Genomic DNA, 8381 nt, shown 5'->3' on the forward strand with positions numbered 1-8381 from the left:
AGTGGTCCTCCAGGCTCCCCCTGGAACCTGGTGCCCCATGTATCCTTGGCTCTAGTCGTGCAGAATCAGCCAACAAATGCTGTACTTTTCATTTTCTTGGGCTTTACAACCTTTGTTTGCTCTGCCTGGCACATTCTTCCTCTTATTAACCAGGTTCCCTCCTGCTACTTTCCTAACTCGGCATCACCTCAAGACAGTTTTCTCTGATCTTTACATGGTAGGTTTTCCCTCCCTGTGTTTCTGGTTGACTTTTCATATATGAGGCATTTGTCTCTCCTTTTTTAAAAAAATATATTTTTAATTTATTTGCAAGGCAAAGAATTCTCATCCTCTGGCTTACTCCTCAAACACCTGGGGCTGGGGCTGGGGCTGGGGCTGGGGCTGGGCCAGGGCTGGAGCCGGTAGCTGGGAACCCAGGAATAAACCCAGGTTTCCCATGAGGACAGAGGCAAGAAACCCTACTGGAGCCATCACCGCTTCCTCCCAGGGTCTGCATTGGCAGGAAGCTGGAGTGAGGAGCAGGAACCGGGATGCAAACCCAGAAACCCTAACGTGGGATGTGGGCATCTCAACCAGCAGCTTAAATGCTTGGCTGATCTCCTGCATTTAGCCTGGCAGTTGTACACTGATGTGTAGCAGGAGTATACCGATGTGGGACACCCAGCTTGGCTCCTAACTCCAACTCCTGCCAGGGCAGACCCTACGAGACAGCAGTGATGACTGATGTAATTGGGTTCCTACCACTCCTATAGGACACCTGGTCTGAATTCCTGACTCCGAATTTTGGCCTGGCCCAGCCCTGGCCATTGCAGGCCTTTGGGTAGTGAACCAGCAGGTAGAACATACAGTATCTCCCATTCTCCCTTCCCTCCTCCTTCCCCATTCCTCTCAAATAGTTAAAAATGGAAAATCGACTCTCAGCCTCAGTTGCTTCATCTGGAAAATGGGGTTAATAACTGCCACAGCTCCGTTACTCAATATTCAATCACCTGTGTCTTCAGATAGTCCCTCATTTCCTGGGGGAACCTGCTGACCTGCATCTTGCTGAATGCTCTCTGCCATGCTTGCTCCACAGGTGAGTTGTGTAACGTGTTTAACTTCTTATTTTAAATAAATTGACTGGGACCCAGCGTTCTGGCAGAGTGGGTAAATCCATCGCCTGCAGTGCCAGCATTCCATATGGGTGCTAGTTCATGCCCCAGCTGTTCCATTTTCAATCCAGCTCCTTGCTAATGCACCTGGGAAAGCAGCGGAAGATGGCCCAGTGAACCAGTGGGTGGAGGATCCCTCTCTCTCCCGCCCTCCCTCACCCCAACCCCGTAACTGACTTTCAAATAAGTAAATACATAAATAAATAAATCTTTTTTAAAAAATTAAATAAATTAACTAAATATCATGTGAATTGATGAAATATGAGTACAAAGGGGCCGACGCTGTGGCACAGGGGGTTAAAGCCCTGGCCTGAAGCACAGGCATCCCATATGGGCGCCGGTTCGAGACCTAGCTGCTCCACTTCCCATCTGGCTCTGCTATGGCCTAAGGAAAGCAGTAGAAGATGCCCCAAGTCTTTGGGCCCCTGCACCCACGTGGGAGATTAGGAAGAAGCTCCTGGCTCCTGGCTTGGGATCAGCGCAGCTCTGGTCATTGGATGGAAGACCTCTCTCTCTCTGCCTCTCCTCTCTCTGTGTAACTCTGACTTTCAAATAAATAAATAAATCTTTAAAAAAAAAAGAAATATGAGTACAAAGAGAGACTCACTTCTATAAAAACTAAGCTGAATGGCTTAGAATGACCTAACAAACAAGCAAGTTACTAAAAATAATTGCTGCTGTCAGCTTAAATGCGGATGATACAACAGAGACTTAAAAAGGTGACAAAAATGTAGAAAGATTCAGCCCTCCTGTCCTTGTTTAGTGATTTAGTTCCATTTCTACATTAAGGAAACCAAAGCTGGAAATCAGAGCTGATGCATTTTGGATTTAGTTTATGCAGGAAAAAAAGACAATGGGACTCTGTACTCAATAGACTCATACTCAAGGAAGGTGTGGGCTGTCCAGCAGAAGTAGGGTGTGTTTGTTTTGAGTTGAAGTAAATGTGCTTACAATACTGTATGTCGGTTCTTTTTTCATGATTCCATTCTGTAATTTTTATTTTTTGTAAATATTTATTTGTTTTTAAGTCAGAGTTGAGAGAGAGGGAGAGAGAGAGAGAGAGATCTTCCATTCCCCAAGTGATGCAGTGCCCAGGGCTGAACCCGGCAGAGGCCAGGAGCCAGTAGCTTCATTCAGGTCTCCCCATGTGTTGCAGGAGCTCAAGCACTTGGATCATCTTGTGCTGCCTTCCCAGGTGCATAAGCAGGGAGCTGGATCAGAAGTAGTGCAGCCAGGACTAGAACCAGTGCCCTGATGAGGGATGCCAGCACCACAGAGGCTGCACCACAATGCCAGTCCCTCTATTCCACTTTTTAAAGCAATAACGTCCCCCTTTTCCTGTGTCACCATCTAAGTATTAACACTTTGAATGGTAGAAGTTTAAAAATCACTCAGCTGACACCAGATGGGTGAGGAAGAAGATAGCCTGGGTTCATGAAAGCTACATTTCAAACAGCCTTCTCTAAAGGGAGTTCTTAATCCAGAAATTTACATTTGGGTGCACGTTTCATCTGGCTGTTCAAAAGAGCCTTCAATACCATCAAAGGCTTTTTCTTTAATACAAAAATTATTTTTAGGTTTATAATTTATTCCCATCATTTGCTGAACAGTCAGTTTGATCTTAAACAAACGTCACATCAAGAAAGTTGAAAGTATCTGAAACCTGCTTGATCTGTCAACAGATTATTCCAAGCTGAAAAAAGTTTACATTTTTAGGAAAGATAGAATAATACTTTGTAGCATGCTGGTTTTCAAATTATCTTTGCCCATAGCCCTTGTTAAGGAATATGAGAGAACTTCAAAAATGTTCATAGAAAATGGAATTAAAAGATGTTAGACAATTAAGAGGTGTCCTTTCATTACATTTTCCATGAACTTTTTGACTGACTCTCATATGTTTTATGGCTGCAGTCCATACACAGAAGGATCATGAGGGCTGGCACTATGGCACAGCGGGTTCAAGCCACGGCCTACAGCGCCGGCATCCCATATGGGCACCAGTTCAAGCCCCTGCTGCTCCACTTCCAATCCAGCTCTCTGCTAATGCCCCTGGGACAGCAACAAAAGATGGCCCAAGTCCTTGGGCCCGCTATACCCACGTGGGAGGCCCAGAAGAAGCTCCTGGCTCCCAGTTTCCACCTGGCCCAGCCTGGTCATTGCAGCCATTCGGGGGAGTGAACCAGCAGATGGAAAACCTCTCTCTCTGTCTCTCCTTCTCTCTCTCTAACTCTGCCTTTCAAATAAATAAATATTTTTTAAAAAAGAGAGTATGAGACAATACCTCATATGCAGCCTGATATTTTATTCTTTCAAAATATTTGGTTATAACCCATTCATTTTACTAATCACTAATGGGTTATAGCAAGTAATTTAGGGGAAAAAAAACTATTCTAGAGACTAAAGGATTTCTTTTTTAAAAAAAAATTTATTTACTTGAAAGACAGAATGATGACAGAGAGAAAAGCAAAGAGAAATCAGGTCTCAGCTGCTCCAGGTAAAGCCACCTCCTGCAGTGCCAGCATCCCATAGGGGTGCCAGTTCAGGTCCTGGTTGTTCCACTTCTGATCCAATTCCCTGCTAATGGGTCTGGGAAAGCAGCAGAAGATGGCTCAAATACTTGGGCCTCAGCACTCTTGTGGGAAAAAGCTCCTGGCTCCTGGCTTCGGATCAGCCCAGCTCCAGACATTGCGGCCATTTGGGGAGTGAACTAGCGGATGGAAGACCTCTTTCCCTCTCTCTCTGTAATTCTGCCTTTTGAATAAATAAATAAATCTTCAAAAAAAAAAGATAAAATGAGGATAATATACAGAGATACTTTGAAAATTATAAGGGGACATTACTAAAAGCAGTTGAACAGTGCAATGTTTAAAAAATTGAGAGGGGCTGACGCTGTGGCTCACTTGGTTAATCCTCCACCTGTGGTGCTGGCATCCCAAATGGGCACCGGGTTCTAGTCCCGGTTGCTCCTCTTCCAGTCCAGCTCTCTGCTGTGGCCCAGAAGGCAGTGGAGGATGGCCCAAGTGCTTGGGCCCTGCACCCACATGGGACACCAGGAAGAAGCACCTGGCTCCTGGCTTCAGATCGGTGAAGTGCTGGCCACAGTGGCCATTTGGGAAGTAAACCAATGGAAGGAAGACCTTTCTCTCTGTTTCTCCCTCTCATTGTCTATAATTCTACCTGACAAATGAATTAAAAAACAAACAAACAAAAATCAAAAAAAGCAATAAAAAGAGGAGAGAAAGAGAGAGATCTTCCGTCCACTGGTTCACTCCCCAAATGGCTGCAATGACTGAGGCTTGGTGAGTCAGAAGCTAGGATCCAGGAGTTTCTTCTGGGTCTCTTAGATGGGTACAGAGGCCCAAGGACTTGGGCCATTTTCCACTGATTTCCCAGGCCATTAGCAGGGAGCTGGATCAGAAGTGGAGCAGCTGGGATTTGAACTCTCTGCTGTGGCCCAGGAAGGCAGTGGAGGATGGCCCAAGTGCTTGGGTGCCTGCACCCGCATGGGAGACCAGAGGAAGCACCTGGCTCCTGGCTTCGGATCAGCGTAGCTCCGGCCGTGGCGGCCATTTGGGGGTGAACCAACGGAAGGAAGACTTTTCTCTGTCTCTCTCTCTCTCTCTCACTGTCTAACTCTATCTGTCAAATAAATTTAAAAAAAGTAAAAAATTTAGAAAAAGTCAATTGTATACTTTCTTTTCTATGTATGTATGTGTGTATTTGAAAGTCAGTTTTACACACCGAGAGAAGGAGAGGCAAAGAGAGAGAGATCTTCCATCTGCTGGTTCACGCCCCAGTTGGCCTCAACAGCCAGAGCTGAGCCTATCTGAAGCCAGGAGCCAGGAGCTTCTTCCAGGTCTCCCACGTGGGTGCAGGGGCCCAAGGACTTGAGCTGTCTTCTACTGCTTTCCCAGGCCATAGCAGAGACCACTGCTTTCCCAGGCCATAGCAGAGAGCTGGATTGGAAGTGGAGCAGCCAGGACTCAAACCAGCATCCATATGGCATGCTGGCACTGCAGGCAGCAGCTTTACCAGCTACACCACAGCACCAGCCCATAGTTGTATACTTTCTATAAAACACTAAGCACCCATTGACAATTTCCCTTTAATCATCAATTTATAGTGACTGTAAATTGAAGCTAGGTTATTTTCTAATGTTTACTTGTCTGAAAGCTTTAACTTTAAGTCTTGCTGATAAAATGCTAGCCTTATGGATGACCCAATTTCATTCCCTAAGTCTTGATTGCACCCTGTGGTCTTGGATAATTTAAGCTACAGAATTTAATTTAAAACCTTATCTTCTCTTCCAATAAAAAATAAACAATAAAACCCATTCCTTACTTATCTCGGGAAGTAAAATTTATTGATGCACGAGGAAGATTAAAACATCCAGAAGACATCAAATAATATGGAGTACTATTGTGTCTACTATCAAAAAAAGTACATGAATGGGGCCGGCACTGTGGTGTAGTAGGTAAAGCTGCTGCCCGTAGTGCCAGCATCCCATATGGACACCGGTTCAAGTTCAGCTGCTCCAGCTCTCTGTTATGGCCTGGGAAAGCAGTGGAAGATGGCCCAAGAGCTTGGGCCCCTGCACCCTTGTGGGAGACCTGGAAGAAGCTTCTGGTTCCTAGCTTAGGATCAGCCCAGCTTTGGCTGTTGTGGCCATATGGATAGTGAACCAGCAGATGGAAGACTTTCTCTCTCTTTCTCTCGCTCTCTCTCTCTGCCTCTGTCTCTCTGTAACTCTTCATTTTAAATAATAAATAAATAATTTTTTTAAAAAAAAGCATATGACTACAAGGCCGACTCCGTGGCTCATTTGGTTAATCCTCTGCCTGCGGTGCTGGCATCCCATATGGGCACTGGTTCTAGTCTCGGTTGCTCCTCTTCCAATCCAGCTCTCTGTTGTGGCCCAGGAGTGCGGTGGAGGATGGCCCAAGTGCTTGGGCCCTGCACCTGCATGGGAGACCAGGAGGAAGCACCTGGCTCCTGGCTTCGGATCGGCGCAGCACGCCAGCCGTAGGAGCCATTTCGGGGGTGAACCAACGGAAAAGGAAGACCTTTCTCTCTGTCTCTCTCTCTCTCACTGTCTAACTCTGCCTGTCCAAAAAAAAAAAAAAAAAAAAAAAAAAAAGAGAGAGAGAGATCTCTCTGGAGCACATGTTGGTGCAGTGAAGCTCCCTTTGAGATGCCCGCATCCTATAATGGAGTGTCTGGGTTCAAGTCCCAGCTCTGCTGCTGATTCCAGCCTCCCACTCATGCATGACCCAGGAAGCAGCAGTGATGGCTCAAGTACTTGGGTCCCTGCCACTCAGGAAGGACATCGGGGTTGGATTCTCAGCTCCTGCCTTCTGCCTAGCCCAGACCCAGCTTTTGAGAATATTGAGAAAAGTAACTAGTGGATGAAAATGGGCACTCTCGCTCTTTCTTCTCTCTGTCTCTGTTTCTCTGTCTGTCTCTGCCTTTCAAATATGAGAGAAGGGGGGTTGGATGGGGAGGGAGATATCACTCTGGTGGCGGGGTAGACACAGATTAGAAAAGCAAGCCTTCGGACAAGTTAAGAGGACATTTATCAAATGTTTATTCAGTGCCCACTGTGTGCCAGGAGATACTAGGGTGACCAAAAATATAGTCACAACTCCTGATGTTCCAATCTACTAGTGGAAATAAATGCCAAACAGATTATCAGATAAGTGAACATGTAAACCTTCTAAATACTCATTGTGGGAGAACTTGACCACATGACTTTTGTGTATTTCTGCTCTTATTGCCTGACCCAGACTCCTTCTTCCTTTTGATAAGTTTCCTAAGCTTATCTCTCCTGCTTCATAGGGTCCTGGAGTCCCTTCTTCCCAAACAGTGGGAATTTAACCGAAGCAAGCAGTTAGAATAAGTCTGACCCCAGGATGGCAGCAAGAAGAATACAGGCTTTTGCTGTTCTATTTGCAGCCCCCCTTTTTTAAAAACAGCTAAGAAATCTTTTTCCAGCCTTTCTACCACACATTGGCTGGATCTGGGTCTCACACTCACTCCTAAGCCCACCCATAGCAAGGGTAGTTACAGAACCCAGCCCGCCTGCTTAGTATAGAATGCACTTACCCTGGTAATGTGGTTAGACACTGGAGCAGAACTGGGGCTTTGCAAGCCTGGGAAAAGGGAGAAGTGACTTTGGGTTGGGCACAAACTGTAAGAGCTATGGACAATGATTTAGAGAGCCCATCTGAGATAGAAATAGGCCACTGCAGTGGATAGTTGGGCCCATGGATCCTGTGGTTTCTCAGGATCTCTTATTCGGTTTCTTGCTGTTTGCTGCCACCTGGTGCAGGGTTAGATCTTCCTAACATGATCAAGCGACCTTGCCTGAAGAGCAAGTCCCAGGGCACCAAGCTAAAGGAACTCAGTGGTAAGGAATTTAGAAGTGCATTGGGGGGCTGGCTGGTGCTGTGGCATAGCGGATAAATCTGCCACCTGTAGGGCCGGCATCCCATACGGGCACTGGTTCAAGTCCTGGCTATGGCCTGGGAAAGCAGTAGACGCTCCAAGCCCTTGGGCCCCTTTACCTGTGTGGGAAACCCAGAAGCAGCTCCTGGCTCCTGGCTTTGGATTGGCCCAGCTCCAGCCATTGAGGCCATTTGGGGAGTGAACCAGTGGATGGAAGAAGATCTCTCTTTCTCTGCCTCTGCTTCTCTGTAACTCTGCCTTTCAAATAAATAAATAAATCTTAAAAAAAAAAAAAAAAAAGAAGTGCACTGGCTATTTGAATATGTTTGCCTCATTCTTGAAATGCTTTGTTGTAGGGTTTGCTTTTTCTAGCTCTCTTTTATCTTTTCTGAGACTCAACTTACTGTTTGTATGTGTGTGCCACCTAGTGATGGTAATTGGCCAGGCCTGCTCTTCAGGGGAAGGGTGTGCACACTACACAGGAGAAAGGAGGCAGGGGGAGGAGAACTTGTACTGAGAAGCTTCTAGAACAAGTGTGCTATGAGATCCAGCTGTGTGGTCACGAGCAAAGACTGAGGTTCCTGAAAGAAGGAGTTCTCAAGATTGCGACACAGAAACCCTGCCCTGTGGAGTTCAGGCTCAAGACGGCAGCATCGACTCTTGCTTGAAGATCAGCCTGCTGGCCTGCCCTATCATTTCATACTAGACAGCCCCATACTCATGTGAGCCAGTTCTTTAAATCTCTCTTCCTACCCTCTCTGTCTCTGTCTCTTTCCATCTCAGTAC

This window comes from Oryctolagus cuniculus, chromosome 7, assembly GCF_051225735.1.
Source record: "Oryctolagus cuniculus isolate XC-2025 breed Fujian yellow rabbit chromosome 7, ASM5122573v1, whole genome shotgun sequence".
NCBI lineage: Eukaryota > Metazoa > Chordata > Mammalia > Lagomorpha > Leporidae > Oryctolagus > Oryctolagus cuniculus.